The sequence below is a fragment of the Pithys albifrons genome, chromosome 11 (genome assembly GCF_047495875.1).
Source record: "Pithys albifrons albifrons isolate INPA30051 chromosome 11, PitAlb_v1, whole genome shotgun sequence".
NCBI classification, from domain to species: domain Eukaryota; kingdom Metazoa; phylum Chordata; class Aves; order Passeriformes; family Thamnophilidae; genus Pithys; species Pithys albifrons.
In genome coordinates this window covers 18913805-18929891 of record NC_092468.1, presented here as the reverse complement: position 1 = coordinate 18929891, position 16087 = coordinate 18913805, and the positions used below count along the sequence as shown (strand labels likewise).

At 42.1% G+C, this 16087-nt stretch overlaps 1 long non-coding RNA gene across 4 annotated transcripts in view; it reads left to right on the top strand.

Annotated features, from left to right (window-relative positions):
• LOC139677068 (uncharacterized) overlaps window positions 1-16087 on the top strand; it is a 143752-nt gene that overhangs the window by 89784 nt on the left and 37881 nt on the right. For 2 of the 4 annotated variants that reach the window (XR_011698768.1, XR_011698767.1), the window contains exon 2: window positions 14023-14298. This is a non-coding gene — a long non-coding RNA (uncharacterized lncRNA). Of the gene's footprint in view, window positions 1-13892; window positions 14299-16087 lie in introns of those variants that run through there. The other 2 variants (XR_011698770.1, XR_011698769.1) reach the window with 2 other exon arrangements.

The following is a 16087-nucleotide window of genomic DNA, read 5'->3' as shown; positions in this document are numbered from 1 at the left end:
AAACCAGCTCACAGACTGAAGCATAAGAGTAAGAGGAAAAAAACAAAGTGCTTTCTGAGGAAATACTTGAGAAAATGTTGCTATGTCAGGAAGTTCTTTTTCCATTCCAACACATTCAAGTTTGGGGCATTTTTTTCAACATCAGGTGTCTCTCCTAATCTTTATAAAATATTTCTTTACTGTCAAAGTGTATATCCTGCAACATCTTCTCATCTCAAAACCCAAATGATTAAATGAGTGTCCAGTCACAAATAGAAGTGGAATCCAAGACAGACAATCTGTTACCCATAAATGAAAGTAATTCTCCCCCTCTGTTCCTAAAAGTTTGAATAGATGATGAACCAAAGATGGATAATATGATATACCCAAAGGCTCAGCAAGCTTTGAGTAGTTTAGAACAAGGATCTGACAATTTGCTCAGCAGCTCATGCAATACCCTGTGCCATAGGCAAAGAGCTTTCAGTGACAGCCTCAGAGTTCAGAACATTCAGGCTGCTGATGGGAACATTAGGTTCTCTGTTAAGTCCAGTGGAAACTATTATATCTAACAGCTAAAATAAATTTTGTAGTGGCTCTGTTTAAACTTTTGATAGAAAAAAAAAAAAACAAGAAGAGGTGGCAACATAATTGCAGGCAGTCATTGAGGATTCCATTGCGTGTTTCTATAGCCTTGTTTATTACAGGCAGATAAACCATTTCTTTCCAATGGCAAGTAAACTATTATTTTTTATCATTTTTGGCTAGCAAGTAACTGTACCCTGTGAAGATAATTCTGAAATAAAATCTTTTTATTGAAAAATAGAGAAAAAAATAAAAGGTAAATCAAAATCGTCTCTTTTCAAAAGAGCAAAAGCAAAGGCCAGAATAGTAGAGCAGGTTCCATTTTGTTGTAAGAAAGGACTAAAGACCATCTGTGGAGAAACAGTTGCATCATAACCTTTCTGCCAGGCTGTGGCCAGGTTTGTCATGCTCTCTCCAACCAGCAAGCTGCAGAGAACCACACATAGACTACTTTTTCCATACCAGTAGGTTTCCATGCAAATTTCCACTTGTTGGCATGGCTTCCATGCAAATTCCCAGTTATTGGCATGGCAGACATAAAGCCACAATGGCACAGTGACACTGTGACTCTTACAGTCTTGAGAACATTTGTGTGAATGTTCAAACATTAAGAATATGCTGCTGATCTGGGTGGAAAGTTACCAGCCACTCCTTGTCCCTGTTACTTGTCACTTCTTGTCCTTCTCTATCAACATTTATGTCAGCTTCACACTTGCTAGCAGAACTGCATATGTTCTGTCAATATGATTCAATTTAAAACAATCAAAGGAAAAAAAAGATAAACTAAATAATTTTAAAAAGAAATAATTTTAATGAAACCTGTTCGCAGACTGAGTGTATGTGCAGTTGTGTTGAAATGGGAACTTCCAGTGGGAAGTAATTAAGAAAAGATGGTGACAGTAATCTCCTAAACTGAATCAGCAGCAGAGGCAGAGTAGGGAATGAGGGCAGCAAAGAAAACTATTAGGCAGAGGGTTAAAAACAAACAGAGAAGCAGTATTTCACATTGCCCGTAATTCTCCTCTGAAACTCATTTCCAAGCAATTTTGGTGATGCTTACATGATTAGGAAAAAAATAAAAGGAAGAGGAGGCAAATAAAATTGTCAAAATCCTATTAAAATCTGCCTTAGACTTAGAAAGTTCCTGAACTTCAAGCAGGTGGACATGGGGTAAACATGGCAGTGAATAAGCACTTTATGCTCACTCTGTCCTGATGTTCGTCTTTGCACTTCCATTGACCTTTCCTCTTGGAGGAGGATGCAGTGCTGGATGCAGCCATGGTGCCACCATTCTTATGGTTTTGGATTTCCTGGAATCAGGCCTTGTGCTGTGTGAATCTGCAATCACACAAATTAAAGCTATGAAGTTCTTAGCTTTTTCTGAATTCCACGGCAGGTACTTGAAAAGTCTGGTTGCAGCCCTGAAACTGATAAGCTGGCTTATACATACTGGAAATAAAATTGTTATTCACTCTCTGCAATAGAGCACTCCCATTTCTGTGCTATTTTGTGGAAGAAAGGGAGAATAATTTAGCTCATATGAGTGTTTCTGTTACTTGATCATTTAAGTCACTGACTTTTTCCATCTATGTGTGTGTACGTATCATTTTTGTTTATAATTTGCATTTTTAATAATATGGAATGCTTAGAATCAAGCGAATACCCTTTCTTACTTTCCTTCAAGTAATATGAGTTAGTTAATCTGCAACAAGTGTCCTGATTAAAAGAATTGTTAAACTTCTGTGTTCTTAGTTGGACTGAATTAGTCATTCTGAAATGTAGAATAGTTTCTGCATCTATTAAATATAGACTCAGTTATCATCTACTGAAGTACATCCTTTTCTAGAGTTGTAATGGAAATAAAATGAATGACAAAAAAAAAAGAGAGAGAGTGTAAGGAAAAGAAAATTATGCTTGGTTCCCTGAAATTGAACATTTTAATGGCAATAGGATGAGGATATGATGTGTTTTACAAAAGACTTTTCACTTAGATTATTTTTTCCATAATTGTGACCTCCTAAATGATATCATCATATTTAGTATGTAAGATTAGATTATTAGCATGAGTAAATGTAGAGAAAGGACACAAAAAGACAAATTTCAAGTATCTGGCACTGAAGGAGCAGTACTAACAGTATGAATTGGCTCACTAATCTGCTCCAGTCCAGCAGTTACCAACATGCTCACATTCATAAGTGATTTTTTTCTGATATAACTATTTGTAGACATTAGGATGAACAGGATCCCAGGATCTTATAATACCAGGACTTAATTAGCTTGTAGGATTCTGGTTTTCTAATTTGGCCTTTGTCAATATCTAAGTAGTCCTATGACAAGTTTTTAAGGGAATCTCAATTACTTAAAAATTAGAATTTACAGTGAAGTTTCCTTTTGCTTCTCTGGATGGCAAGAAGTGTCCAGGACATTGCCACTCTGCACCGAAGGGCAGCAACAGCCAACAACAGCTCCACATTGTCCTTGTGCTTCACAAAGGATGGATAAAATCAAAGGTAGAGAAGTCGTATGACTGTCATTTGATGATCAGCCAGCACCATTTCTATCTTATCCAGAGATCTTTGGTCATTTAACACTGTTCTGTGTCCCTGTCCCCACAAGGTAGAACATTTAAAAGGATAAATCAGACACTTGAGAGATGTAGGCTCATTTGGACAAATATATTGAGGAACCTATGGCTCTTTGATTTCCCAGTGCCTTTGTGGGCCTGGATTGTGATGTTGACTATCATCAGCTTATTGAAATAGCATAGAACATACCTCTTTGCTAACTATTTTATTATCCATAAATGCATACTGCGGAGAAGAAAAGACAAGATAGATCCCCACAGGACTCGCCATGGAAACACTGATCCTGGGGGGAAAAAGCCACTCAAGATCAGTGCTGTCCACTCTATGCAAGTTCAGAAACATTATGGTGCATTGTATGGAAAAATATTTGTGGATATAAGAATTATAAGCACAAGTATCTGATCATCACACACTGACAGAGTGATCGTAGCCATTAACTAATTAATAACAGAATTTGCATAGCCTGCATCCCTCAAATATTTTTATGAATAAATTGATGGTCATCCAAATATTTGAAAATAAATTAACTGAAAGACCTGTTAGGATTCTACAGAAAACCAAATGAAATTAACCATTTGTAGTAATTAAAATATTTTGCCCTTATGATTATTCATCTAGTTCTACTAGTGACATTTTTTTCTGGTTCAGTTGAAAAAACATGATCTATTACTATATTATATTTCTTCTGCTTTTTATTTTTTCTTTTTTTCTCTTGACTGTTCTGGAATACCCAATGTACAAAAAAAAAAAAAAATCAATGCATTAGCTTGTTGGTGATTAGCTTCTTAGGCAGGACTTGTGAAAATTTAAATCATTTAAAATTCTCCGACTGGCTGCTACTGTCTATTTTGACTGCTACAAAATTCTCTTGTCCTTTGGTAATTAATAGGTTAGAAGTGTCAAAAAAAAAAAGAGAGAAGGAAAGTTTCTAAAAGGTATGAAATACCTTATTCTGTGTTTAAAGCTGATTGTACTATTTGGTGGTTGTGGCCTTGAAGTATTTTGATTGAATCTTAGAAAGCAGGACTGATCTGGATGAATTCCAGCTGAAGCTACAGGAATTGAAGAATTAAGCTACAGAACATAATGAAATGATTCAGTCCCAAGCAATCTGATGAGCATCACAGTGTGTAATGGGATGTGTGTGTGGTTGTATCTGAAGCTGGTTGTATACCATTGATTACAAAAGTACCTTTTACACATAGTGTAAGATAATTACTTTGTATGAAAAGCAGACGATTTTAAAGCATTTATTTTAATAAATACATTTAGCACTAGTTTTCTATATGTGGGTATATTGTTAGTGAGTAGTATTCAAGGCTAAAGCCCTTACCTTTGTGCTGATGCTGAAAACTATCAATTATAAACCACCTAACAATGTTCTACCAATGAGCACTCTCATTTAGTGGCACGTTCCTATTCCTCTCTTTAAAAGACAGGTATTGCTGTGTGCAGGAGCACCGAGACTGGGGTACCATTGTTAGGGCTGATTAAGGGGAGGAAAAATTGTTCAAATTTTAGGGTTCTTTTCTTATCAGACATCTATTGAACTGAATAGCATTTTGTTTTATATCACACTTTTTATGGCCTAGGTATCTCAGAGCTCCTTACAAAACAGTCTGTTTCAATAATAAATATTACTAGAATAGTGAATGTGTAGGCACCTATTATGTGATCTGCAATAGCTCACACAGTCTTTGGCATTTGAACAATGCATTTAGGTAGTAGGGTGATGGGAATATGTAAGATAGTTTTATTTGCACGTGTTAAAATAAATGCTTAAGAATCTTAACATTAAAACCAAAACTAGGAGGAAAATATTTATCCTGCAGCTTGTAATTTGGCAAAACCTGCCTAACATCCACCTGGGTGCAGAGTTACACTTGGCAAGAAAAGCCAGAGCAGTAATTGTTCAGTGGAGGGAGGAAGCTCTTGAAAGAAATAGTCCCAACCTACAAACATCTCACAAGTGGTTTAGGACCACAGTAGAAACAGTTCTCATCACTGAATAGTCTTTGTTGGAGTGATGGACCTCAGACTGTGTGGAGTAGGTCCACAATTTCAACTAATTGTGACTATGCTTGAGTCAAAAATGGGAGGAGGCATGTAATAAATGCTGCAGAGGCAGTAAGAAACAGGGAAGGGGAAAATAAGAAACCAAGACAGCAAGGTATCTGTCCATCTCCTTTCAAAATTGCTGGGTCAGCCTCTAGCTGTACTGGCACAAACTTGTCCTCTGTGCCCTCTGCAGGGGCTATGAAAAACGTATGCATCTCCAACTCAGCCACCACAATTTACAGTCCGTCAGAGTGGAAATTAGGGGAAACAACAAAATTAGTAAAACCCCATGTTGTCTCTGACTGTATAGAGTGTCCTGAATGTGGCCTTGCTTACCAGGTACAGGTATGACAGGCTTACAGCTACATGGATGGGTTTCTCTGCCCATGCCCCCCAGCTGCATTTTCTCTTCCTTTTCTCTAGATTTCTGGCTATCTGTGCCCTAGCTGTCTTTTCCTCTAGTCAAGGTCTCACCCTCCATCTGCTCTCATCTCCCTTTCAGCTCTTCTCTGCCCCTCCTCCTTCAACCTGGACAACACTGCACCTCTTTTCAAAGCCTTTATTTTTAGAAGAAAATAAAATACATGAAATCTGAATGACTTCAAAACCATATTCTGGTGCTTTCTCTTGCTTCTCAGTCCACTATTGTTGTTCAGAGAGTGTATAGAGCACTATATCAAGTAATTGGGTATTATCTTCTGGACTGTAGTTCAGGCACTAAAAATAGCATATTGGTGACCACTTTGTTCCATATACCTCCTTTGTAACAAGAGCTAACAGCACTTTTTCAGGTTTTCCATGTTGGAACATTAGCTTCTAGCAGAGCTGCTATTCTTTTTGTGGTGAAAGCAAAATAAGTATGAGCTGGATATGATCATCACTTCCATGAACTTTTGTAAAACTCATTGCCACATTATTATTTTCTATCACCAGGTTCATACTTGCTAGTTCAGACCAACATGTCTCTACTACTGTTGTTACAGCATTATTTTGGTGTTCTACCATTCTTTATCCTGTGCTCTAAAAGACCATGAAGGGTACTTATAAAATTGCTTTCATTAAGACAACCTCCAAGTGGGCCACTGTTACAAAAGTGGCTGATGGTTTTGGTGTTCATCTAGAAACATCTCACAGGAGTCTGAGTGTCACAAATGATAAGCAACTGCCTTCTGCAAATCATGCTCTTACAAAGTGTATCACCTGGGCCTCCTCAACTGAGGAATCCAAAGTACCTGTTCACTATTTGCAATCTTCTTTGTGCTTTCCACCATCAGGCAGATGATCTTCAGAACTGGGAAGTGGTTTTCCATGTCTTGATGTGGTAACTGGATGTGGTCTTGAGAAGCTGGTTTAAAGACCTGTTTGTTTGGAGCACCTCTTCCTGTGTACCCCTTTCCATTTAGTTGCCAGGGGACCCCTGGAAGATGCCTTTATTTCTCAAAGTCCTGCAGGTTAGTACCCTGCTCACTTCATCATCAGGCAGGAAGGTTGAGCTACTGTGCACTGCTGCAAGGTGATCTCTTACTTTCTTGCTGTTGAGAAGAAGGATGACCAGCTGACAGTAAAATTGCTTGGTGCTGATGAGCCCTTGGCTTTGTTACTGTGGTAAAGCATACATCATTTGTCAGCTGCTTGTGCATGGAAAAAAAACATAGATGATTAACGGTTTCCTATCTTTTCTTGCTACTGATCTTCTTTGCTTATGACAGATGAGACTTAGATGTCTCTTTTTAAGTAACAGGGAAAGAAAAGGAGAATATTTAAACTTGTTGTCACCTAAGTCTTTTATGTTATCCTAAGGACCTTATTTGTAGTAGAGATTTTTATCTGAATTTCAGCTCTCCTAAAATGATGAGATCTGTCATTTAGCTTTAAAGGGGATTGTGTATTCTTCCCCTGCTGGATTTTTTTTTTTTTTTTTGCAAAAGGATATAATGCTAATTTTACTTATTCAGAAATTAAAATAGCAAACAGTTTATATGAGGTGTTGATAATTACCTATATTACTGTAATGCTGTGACAGATGTTGGCAAAAAGAGGCAGAAAATGCCTACAGCTGTGCACTCCATGACATCCAGTTTATACTCAGACAGAAGGCTAACAGATGTTCTGAACTGTCACTTTGCCTAAATGTTTTTAAAGTTTAAGGACCTGCTTTATAATTCACTAGGGCCTCATTTGGTTTCACAGAGGTCCTCAGAATTCCCATCTGTGACAATTAATGTCGAAGACTTACAAATCAACCCTTGTCCTTATTAGCCCTCTGCAAATAGATATTGTGTATCTGTACACTCTAGAGGCTTCTATTTTGTGACCTAGTTATTAATTTTTATTACTTATATATAGCATAACTCTTGTTCTGAGAAGAAACAGATATGGATGATTTGAAAGACTGATGTTATACTATTGACTGACCTCAGAATACCTATGTCAAAATATTCTTTATTTTCCTCCTGAATGCTACAGTAATTTCTAAGGTGGCTATAAAATACTAACTTCAAACTACTTATTTCCTCAAAGGAAAAAATAAATCTTGGTGGTATGAAAATAGAGCACTTAAACAAGCATGTTCAGCTACCAGAGATATTCCTATTCCTAGAGAATATTCTTATTCAGAAATAGTTAAAACATTGAAGGGCTACTTAAAACAAGTATGTTTCATATATTAAATTATTCACTTTAATTTTAAAATGAAGCTGTTATAAAACTGGCATATAGGTAGTGTATGCATATAGAAAAAGCTGAGATTTAAGATAGCCTTCAGTCTTCAAGCTCCACCCAAATTTGCCAGCATACCTTCAGATAAGCAAAAAATTACTCCAATGAAAAGCAACTTAATACTTCATTGATACCTGCCATTTCTTTTTAAAAGATGGATTCCTGTTGTACAGTAGTTTAATAGTTTAAATATTGTGCTAACATAATCAATGTTTGGCCTCTTCTGTTCCCCAATCCTGTATGGAAGCAGAACTCCAAATTGTACATCTTTCTGGGTTTGTTTCTAAATTACTCCCCACACTTAATTACGAGGATGAGAGGGATGCCTTATTCCTCTTTGTTATAGGCTAAGCTCTCAGTAATCCCAAACAAAAGAGCCAGTTCTGGAAGATATAGGATTTGCTAGCAGGATTATGGTCTCATAGATAATGATGTGCAGTCAGCAGAAGCGAAGCTTTATTTTAATTCAAATAAGCTAGTAAACAAACCACTGACAAGTCTGCTGGTGAGAGTAACTGGCTTCTGTTGCCACATTGGCAGCTAAATTATAGAAAATCTATTATACCCCTGTTCACCATATGTTTAATTTAATACAGATACAAATTAAACTATCCACAGTGCCTATTAAAATAACAATACATATTTTTTAAATATATGAATGTTTTAAGATACATTCCCTGACCTTAAAAAGGGCAATGTTGATTTGGGAGACTACAGCAAAACACATGCTATAGTCAACAAACTCTCTTCAACAACATCAACAGTGATTTGAAAAAAATACCAAATATTAATAGTACAGTTTTGCAACAGATAATGAGGTTAATTGGAGTGGTTTACCTTCTAAGCATCTGCTTTTACACACTTCACTTCCCCTAGGTTTCTGTCCCTTGTATTTGATAGAAGTGCTTGATATCTAATCCTCTATATACTTTTTAATTCAGTGCCAACTACAATATGAGGGGTTTGCCCTTTTTCTACTCCAAATAACTACCCCTCATTTCTGCATATTCTTATTTATTAATGTTATTTCAAATACCCTGAATTTCTTGACCTGTCAGGAACCTTGGAATGGCTACTCTGTAATACTGGTGGAGGGTTTCAAATTATGCAGAGGGATTCCTGCTCAGGGCCTGTGTTGTTCAGAGGAAGAAGTGATGAGTGCCATGTGTTGTGGTCCATTATGGGCCATGATTTACTTGAGATCTATAATGGCTAGACTGGAAAAAATGAGAATAATAGGGGGCAAATACTGTGACGGTCTAAATAAATGAGGGTGTTTCCAAATTAACTTAATTTACCTCATAAAGTCAGTAAGTCACTGCAAGTTATAGGGATCAGCAGATGTTACTGTCATGAGGTGGTGATGGACTACTTGAAACCACACGGAAACCTCAGAGAAAGAAATTGACTTCCCCAAATTCACTCCTTATCTCTTAAATGAATGATGATGAAGCAAAGTGCCAGTCAGAATATTGCCAGTGAAGAGCTCTCTGGACTTCACTGGGATCCTTCTGCCAAGATCAGTGCTTTCCTTTCCAGTTCTGATCTGCTAACAGCAGCAATAAATGTATAATGAAAACCTATGTTTTGAGAAAGGACCTGTTTGTAGGTTGTGAATTGTCACCTTACTCCATGGCAATATGTCCAGAATTTAGTATCCAAAATCATGTCTCCAGGATCATTTAAGACATAAGAACACATGTAAACTCCATGTGGAAGTATGTGTGAAGGGAGTCTCTGACTCCTCTAAATGTGTAACATTATATACTGGTCACTAGGTTATATATTATCAGATGTCTAATGTATAGCATGGGCATGAGGTATGCAGTGTAACGTGTGCATATATACATGTATATGTACGTATATATAGTGTGTGTGCACATGTATGCTCACTGTCTTTATTTATTTATTTACCAAACCAGTTTCAGAATCAATATATTTGTATTGTAGACATAGCATACACAGGAATTTAAGAGTTATTGCAAACAAGTTTCATTTACTTGATCAATTCAGCTTTAGTATGTAAAAAATGTCCTGTTCGAGAGAAAGTTGCCATCTAAAGAACTGAATGTATAGAGGTATTAGGTGCCAGATATATTTGGACAAAACAGAGTATTACTGGTGCTATGCTTTCTGCTCTTCTACCTGGGAGAAATGTATCCTATATCATATGGTTATCTTTCAGTAAAGGCACATTTGGCACCAGACCTACCCATAGCAAAAATATTGCAGTAAATGAGGTAATAAATGGATGTGTCTCCTGTAGCAATCAAGAAAAAACTAAACAGTTGAAAGTGCCACAATTTTAGGAGGCACATCTGAACTTCTTCCAGGGATTTCCATACAGTGAGAGGCCTGCCTGTACTGCAAACCTGCTGTTCCTCGAGAGTTGCTCCTGTATGATAGAGCTTCTTTGCTTTTGAGTAACTGGATTTTCTACGATCATGTTCCGGACCACTGAGGGGAGCAACCAAAAAAACCCTGCTATTGATGTGTCCCAAGCGTTCTTTCAAGGCTGTGGCGTGTTGGAAAGTATCCACCCTTCCCGACGAGTGTGTATGGAGCTCATCGGTGCACGGACAGCACAACACGATTCCCACTGGCAGCTTTTTGCTAGAAAAGTACAAACGATGTTAAAGTGAAACGAGATGGTGAGAACTTCTGGAAATGGATTGGGGAGCCCTTTCGCCCGGGAAAGAAGTCCCAGGAGGAGATGTGGGGCTAGCGGCGGGTGAGCGAGCGCTGCTGCGGGCCCCGCGCCCCGACCCCGCAACCTTCCCCGAGCCCAAAGCGAGGGGTGCAGTGGGCAGGCCGTGACTCGGGGCAGCCCGCTGGTGTTAAACTTTAACCCTCTTGTCAGCCAGCCAGAAGGCGCAAGAAAGGACTTGTCCTGTTCGGTGTTAACCTCAGCTCCTCCGAGGAAGATTAACTTCGGAGCCCCGGGGCTTGCGGAGCGCGGTCCAGGAGCGGCGGGGCCAGGCAGAGGCTGTGGCTGGGCAGGGTCGGAGCCGATGTGGACACGGCAAGGGCAGAAATACTGTCTGAGGGCGAAAAATGTCAGCAGCATCCTGGCTTCCCCCTCTTCTTTGAAACAGTATCAGTGCTTCAGTACTTTGTCTTGGTTAGGAACTCCAAAATCCTGAAATTATGGGATTTTTTTATGGACACAATTGTGAGTCAGGCTCCGGCACTCAGCCCCACTGTGGGAGACTGTCTAGCAAACGCCTTACTGGTTTGTTCTGTTTGAATGCACAACTTAGAGATATATCTATACATAGCCCATTTGGAGGGATCCGTTATTTTATCTATGCACCTGGATGCAGGTGGGAGGTTTTCCCCGAACCTAAAATGAATTACGAGAGTCAAAATCTGAGACATTCATTTTCTCAGCCTGTGGGATCGGTCTCGGCACAGAGACTTAAGGGTACCGGTGCCCTTGCGGGAGCCTAGCCCTCCACAGACCAGGGCAAAATATGCATGTTCAGATGCGAATTTCTTTCAGAGCCCTTCCATTCTGTGGTTCACTTTTTTATTTTTGTTTGTTTGTTTGTTTTCCTTTCCCTTCAGAAAGTACTAGAAACTGCAGCAAAACATTAGAAAGTTGTAGCCACCCGGTCCACGCACTGCTGATTTCGTTTCTGGTTATCTGCAAAATGAGCTTTAAGCCAATTTCGTGCTTCAGGCTAAAGAGAGGGATTCGTATTTCCCTCCAAGATGCGTGGCATTCCTGGAATCTCTTTGTCAGCTTGCAAGAAGGATGCTGCTGTAATTTGCTTGGAAACTCTATCCAAAATTTAAGAACAGCATAAGATTCCTGAGCCATAGGGATATTCTGGCTGGGAAGAAAAAGAGATCATCTTTCATTGATAAATCAGTATTAAACTGTTCAGAGTCTGATTCTGATTTAACCCAGAATCACCGCATTCCCTGCTAATCCCTTTCCTTCACTGCACTGAGAAATAAAATACATCTTCAGGAGTAGTGGTATTTCTTTCGCAAATCTTAGAAAAGTTCTTGCACGATTTCCTGAACTTTCGCACATTTGTATCTTTTATGCCACATTTTTCTCCCACCTCCTCACCCCTGCTTTACATGTAAAGGCTATTGCGTGATGACGGAAGGTTGGTTGAACTCTATGCCCGGAGGTGAGATCTGCCACCCTCCCTGCAAGCCTCCCCTTGGCGTTAAGCCTGGAAAGCGTAGCTCCGCCGTCCCTGGCAGCGCGGGCCCCTGCGCGGAGGCGTGCGGGGTTGCGGGACCGCTGCGGCGGGGGCTGTCGGCGGGGCTGCAGTCGCCGCTCCGCGGCCGCCCCGGAGACGCTCCCCGCACCCTCCCCGCTCCGGCGGAGCGAGCTGGCGCGAAGATGTTTATCCTGAGACGGAAAATGGGTTGTTGAAAAACAAGCCATGTGCAAATAGTTTAATTTTCCGTTTTGATGCTTATCTTTGTCTCCCGAATTTCATCGGAGAGGCTTTAATTGGCGTGTGGGTAATAGTTCCTAAATAATCCCTTATTAGATGACTTCAGACGAGTTGTGAACCAATAACGTCTTAGTCCTAAAAGTGAAAGTAGAATTTTAAAGCTCAGGTCAGTTTTTGTCAAAGGGCTCATTTGAGCATCTTTTAGTTGCTGAAAAAGCTAATTAAAGAACGTTTGAAGGTTAAAGTCATTATTCCGTGCTGTTGTCGTGCTACAAGTGAGCCGAGTTTTGTGAAAACACAAAGGGCAGAAGTCACAGAGGTGGATTACTGTCAGTCCAGGCTACAGAGGCACAGAGAACTGTGCCATTAATTCCTATAGAAAGGTAGACAAACACAGTCACTGACTAACAACTTTCCCGCAGAGCCCTATTGTCTAAGCACTTTCTTCTGCTTTGGGGCTTTCCTCGAGTTGCTACAGTCGTAAGCAGATCCCAAACTAGGTAACGGAGCGACTTTCGGGAGCATAATTCTTGACCTGTGAAACGATTTCCACGACAAAAAAAAAATCGCTGTGGGTCTTGGCGGTTCCCTCTAACATTTATTTTCCCCTTCAGCGGTGCTAATTTATTCTTTACTTGGCAGAAAGTTAGCAACGCACCAGAACTCTTCTGGAGCCCGCAGCACCCTCGGCACTTGCCGGCTCCCAGTTGCCGCTGCCCGCTGCGCTCCGCGGCCCCGGCGGGGCACACCCGGAGCTGCGCTTGTGGGAGCGGCTCTGGAGGTGCTGAGTAGCCTTGCGGGCGGCAGAGCGGCCGCGCAACAGCCGCGCAACAGCCGCACTGCGCGGGAGCTGCGCGCCACGGATTGTGCTGGAGTGCAGGGAGACGCCGCGTGTCCGCGCACCGGAAAAATCCCGTGGGCTAATCCCGGTGGCAGTTAGCACCAGTTTGCGCCTTTGTGTGTGCGTGGACAACAGATTGCAAAGCAAGGCACACAAAGATAGGCGCGCACAGGCACAGCCGGGGCTGCTCAGCCTCGCCTCCCCATCGCTTGCTGCCTTCGCGCTGAGCCCCTTTGCCCTGCTCGCTCTAAAAGTCTGGAGTTTTAGGTCTGGCCACGACTACAGATCTCCCGAAATTCAAAGAAACAGATGTTTGGGCTGATTATGGATGGGGGGAGGGGAAGAAGGGTCCCTGCAGCTGCAACTCAAAAAAATATATTGATAAAATATTTCAGTGGTAACAAATACGCAGAGATCAGCTCGACCTTGCGAGCTCTTTATTTTAATTTTTTTTCCCCATATACAAAAATCTTTATCAAACCTCTATTCTATGGCTTCAATAAACAGAACCCATTACCTCACGGCAGCTTTTGTTGGCCTGTATACAAGCGAGAACAAAATGGTTATTCAGGAGAACGCTTTCGATTTTTATTGTGTGTAGTATGCACAAAGAGCAGTGTTATTGTATTAAAAAGAACCATCTGTAGCAGAAACAATGGCATCAAATTATCTTTGAATACCCACTGCAAAAATATAAAGCTTTTTTATTATTCTTCTGCTGTGCGGTGGGGGACAGAGAAGTGACTTTTTTGTTGTTGTGGGTGCATTCTTATAACACACACAAAATCAGCCATTTGGATTTTTAAGCCATAAACGATTTTTTTCCCTCTTGTTCCAGGGACTGCAGTTAAAAGCTAGGGCTAGGACTTGGAGGATGTGTAAGCAAACGGAAGGAGAGCCGAAGGAAGAAAAACCGAAATGGATTCATTCTCTGTCCTGGATGGAGGAGGAGAGGAGATGAGAAGGGGACGTGCGAGCTTCCTTCAACTGCCTCTGTCCGGTGAAAAGTGCTCAGACCCCCGGGGTTGCGCCAGGCTCCAGAGTCCGCGCGGACTTTCGCGTTGAGCTGCCAATCAAACCACTCACAGCCACCACCCTACTCTGGCACCGACATGTAAGTAGCTGCAGCACAACTTTGACATTCACAGTTTTCCCCCCTCCTCCTTCGTGACCTTTAAAATTGTCTGGAAATGTAGCTCCCACCTACGATCCGCCGCCTTGAGCTCCACCGCGTTAACCTCGGGGACTCGCGTGCGGGTTTGGGTTCGTCTGAAATTGCGCGGCCACGCAGCGCCAGCGTACGGCTGGGCAGAGGCGCTCCCGGTCCGCAGGCTGCCTCTGCCCTACCTTCCTCTCTCCCCGGGAGCGCATGGCCCGCGGGAGAGCGCTGCACTGGAGCGGAGCCGGGACGCTCGCCCGCCGCCCCCGGGAGTGTTTCAGAGGCGGCCTCTATTCTGGCGTTCCCCCGCGGAGCGGTGCGCAGCACCCGGCTGCGCGGCGCGCATCACTCTGGGCGGCAGACACGAAGCTGCCGCGCCGCTCCCAGCGCTGCGCCGCGGGTTCCCCGCGCCGGGAGGTGGGTCCCGCGGGCCGGGGCCATGCGCGGGGCGCGGAGCGCGGAGCGGGCGCTGCGCGGGTGTTCCCCGGGCGCGCAGCGCTGGCGCGGCGCCCGCTCTCTGCCGCCCCCTGTGGGCGGCGCGGCGCGCACCTCGCTCCCTCCGGCCGCGCGGAGCGTTCCCAGCAGCATCCCGGGAAAACGGCGGGGGACAGCCCGGGGGGGCTCCCCGGGCACCGCACGCCCAAAGAGGGGGTACATGATAGGGAGGGCTCCGGCTGCCGGGGCAAGCTGATCAATAATAAATCATCAATAATAAATCATCAATACGTTTTACTGCCTACTGCTGGCGTCTGGTGCACTTGGGGCTGGGAAAGGACCGATTTTGACACTTGGGCTCATTATAGTACCATTTAAGGGGAAGCTCTTTTTATTAATAGTTAGCAAAGTTAAGGTTGGATTTTCTCCCTTCTCCCTACCCCCCCCCCCCCCCCCCCCCACTAGCCCTTTTTTTTTTTTGGTAAGAATTTGGTAGATAAAGGTTAATCTTGGGCTGAATGATAGAGCTGTGATTGACAAGAGAAAAGGTGTTGAGGGCAGGTCGAGCTGTCTTATTTACAGCCCACTGCTTGCTATAGAGCCTTTGTTAGGACTGGAAAGCTAATTTAGTGCTGATCAAAAGCACCACAGAGTTAAAGGACTGGTAATGACTGCTAATTTCATTTCAGCCTCATACATCCCCAACTGCTGTAATTAAAGACGTGCTATTTAAATACAGGTGAAGGGGTTTTGTAGTAGGGAGAAAGTGGGTAGCTGGTTACAATTTTATTTAGTGTTAATATGGTAAAAGTCCAACATTTGATTTAGGATTTTAGCGATTTGCTCTTTCATGCTCTTCTGCCCCTGCAGAGCGGGGCTGGGCGGCAGGGCCAGCCGTGCAGGAGCAGAGTGAGGACAGCGCAATGCAAGCAAGGGACGCGAGCCCCCAGCTAGCGTGGGGTTATCTTATTTTTAATTATTCCCATCAAACGGCAGCCAGAAAACATCGGGAGCGCTAGGGAGAGGGGAGACGGAGGGGCACGTGTCAGCTTTTAAGTGCCTCTGCGGAAGCTTAGGTCCTTATATTATTATTATTTTTAATTAAATTATTTTAGAACTCCACGGCTGGTTCGCTGGCTCTGAAACGATGTAATTTCACAACCGATATAACAGTTTCTTTCTGGGAAACATCAAAGGATGAAAGCTCTACATTTCTGTAGTTGGTTAAAATTGAGAAGGAAAAAAAAAGAAAAAAAAAAGAAAAAAGAATTTAGCCTTTAATCTCTTTTTATCCACGACGACTAAAGAT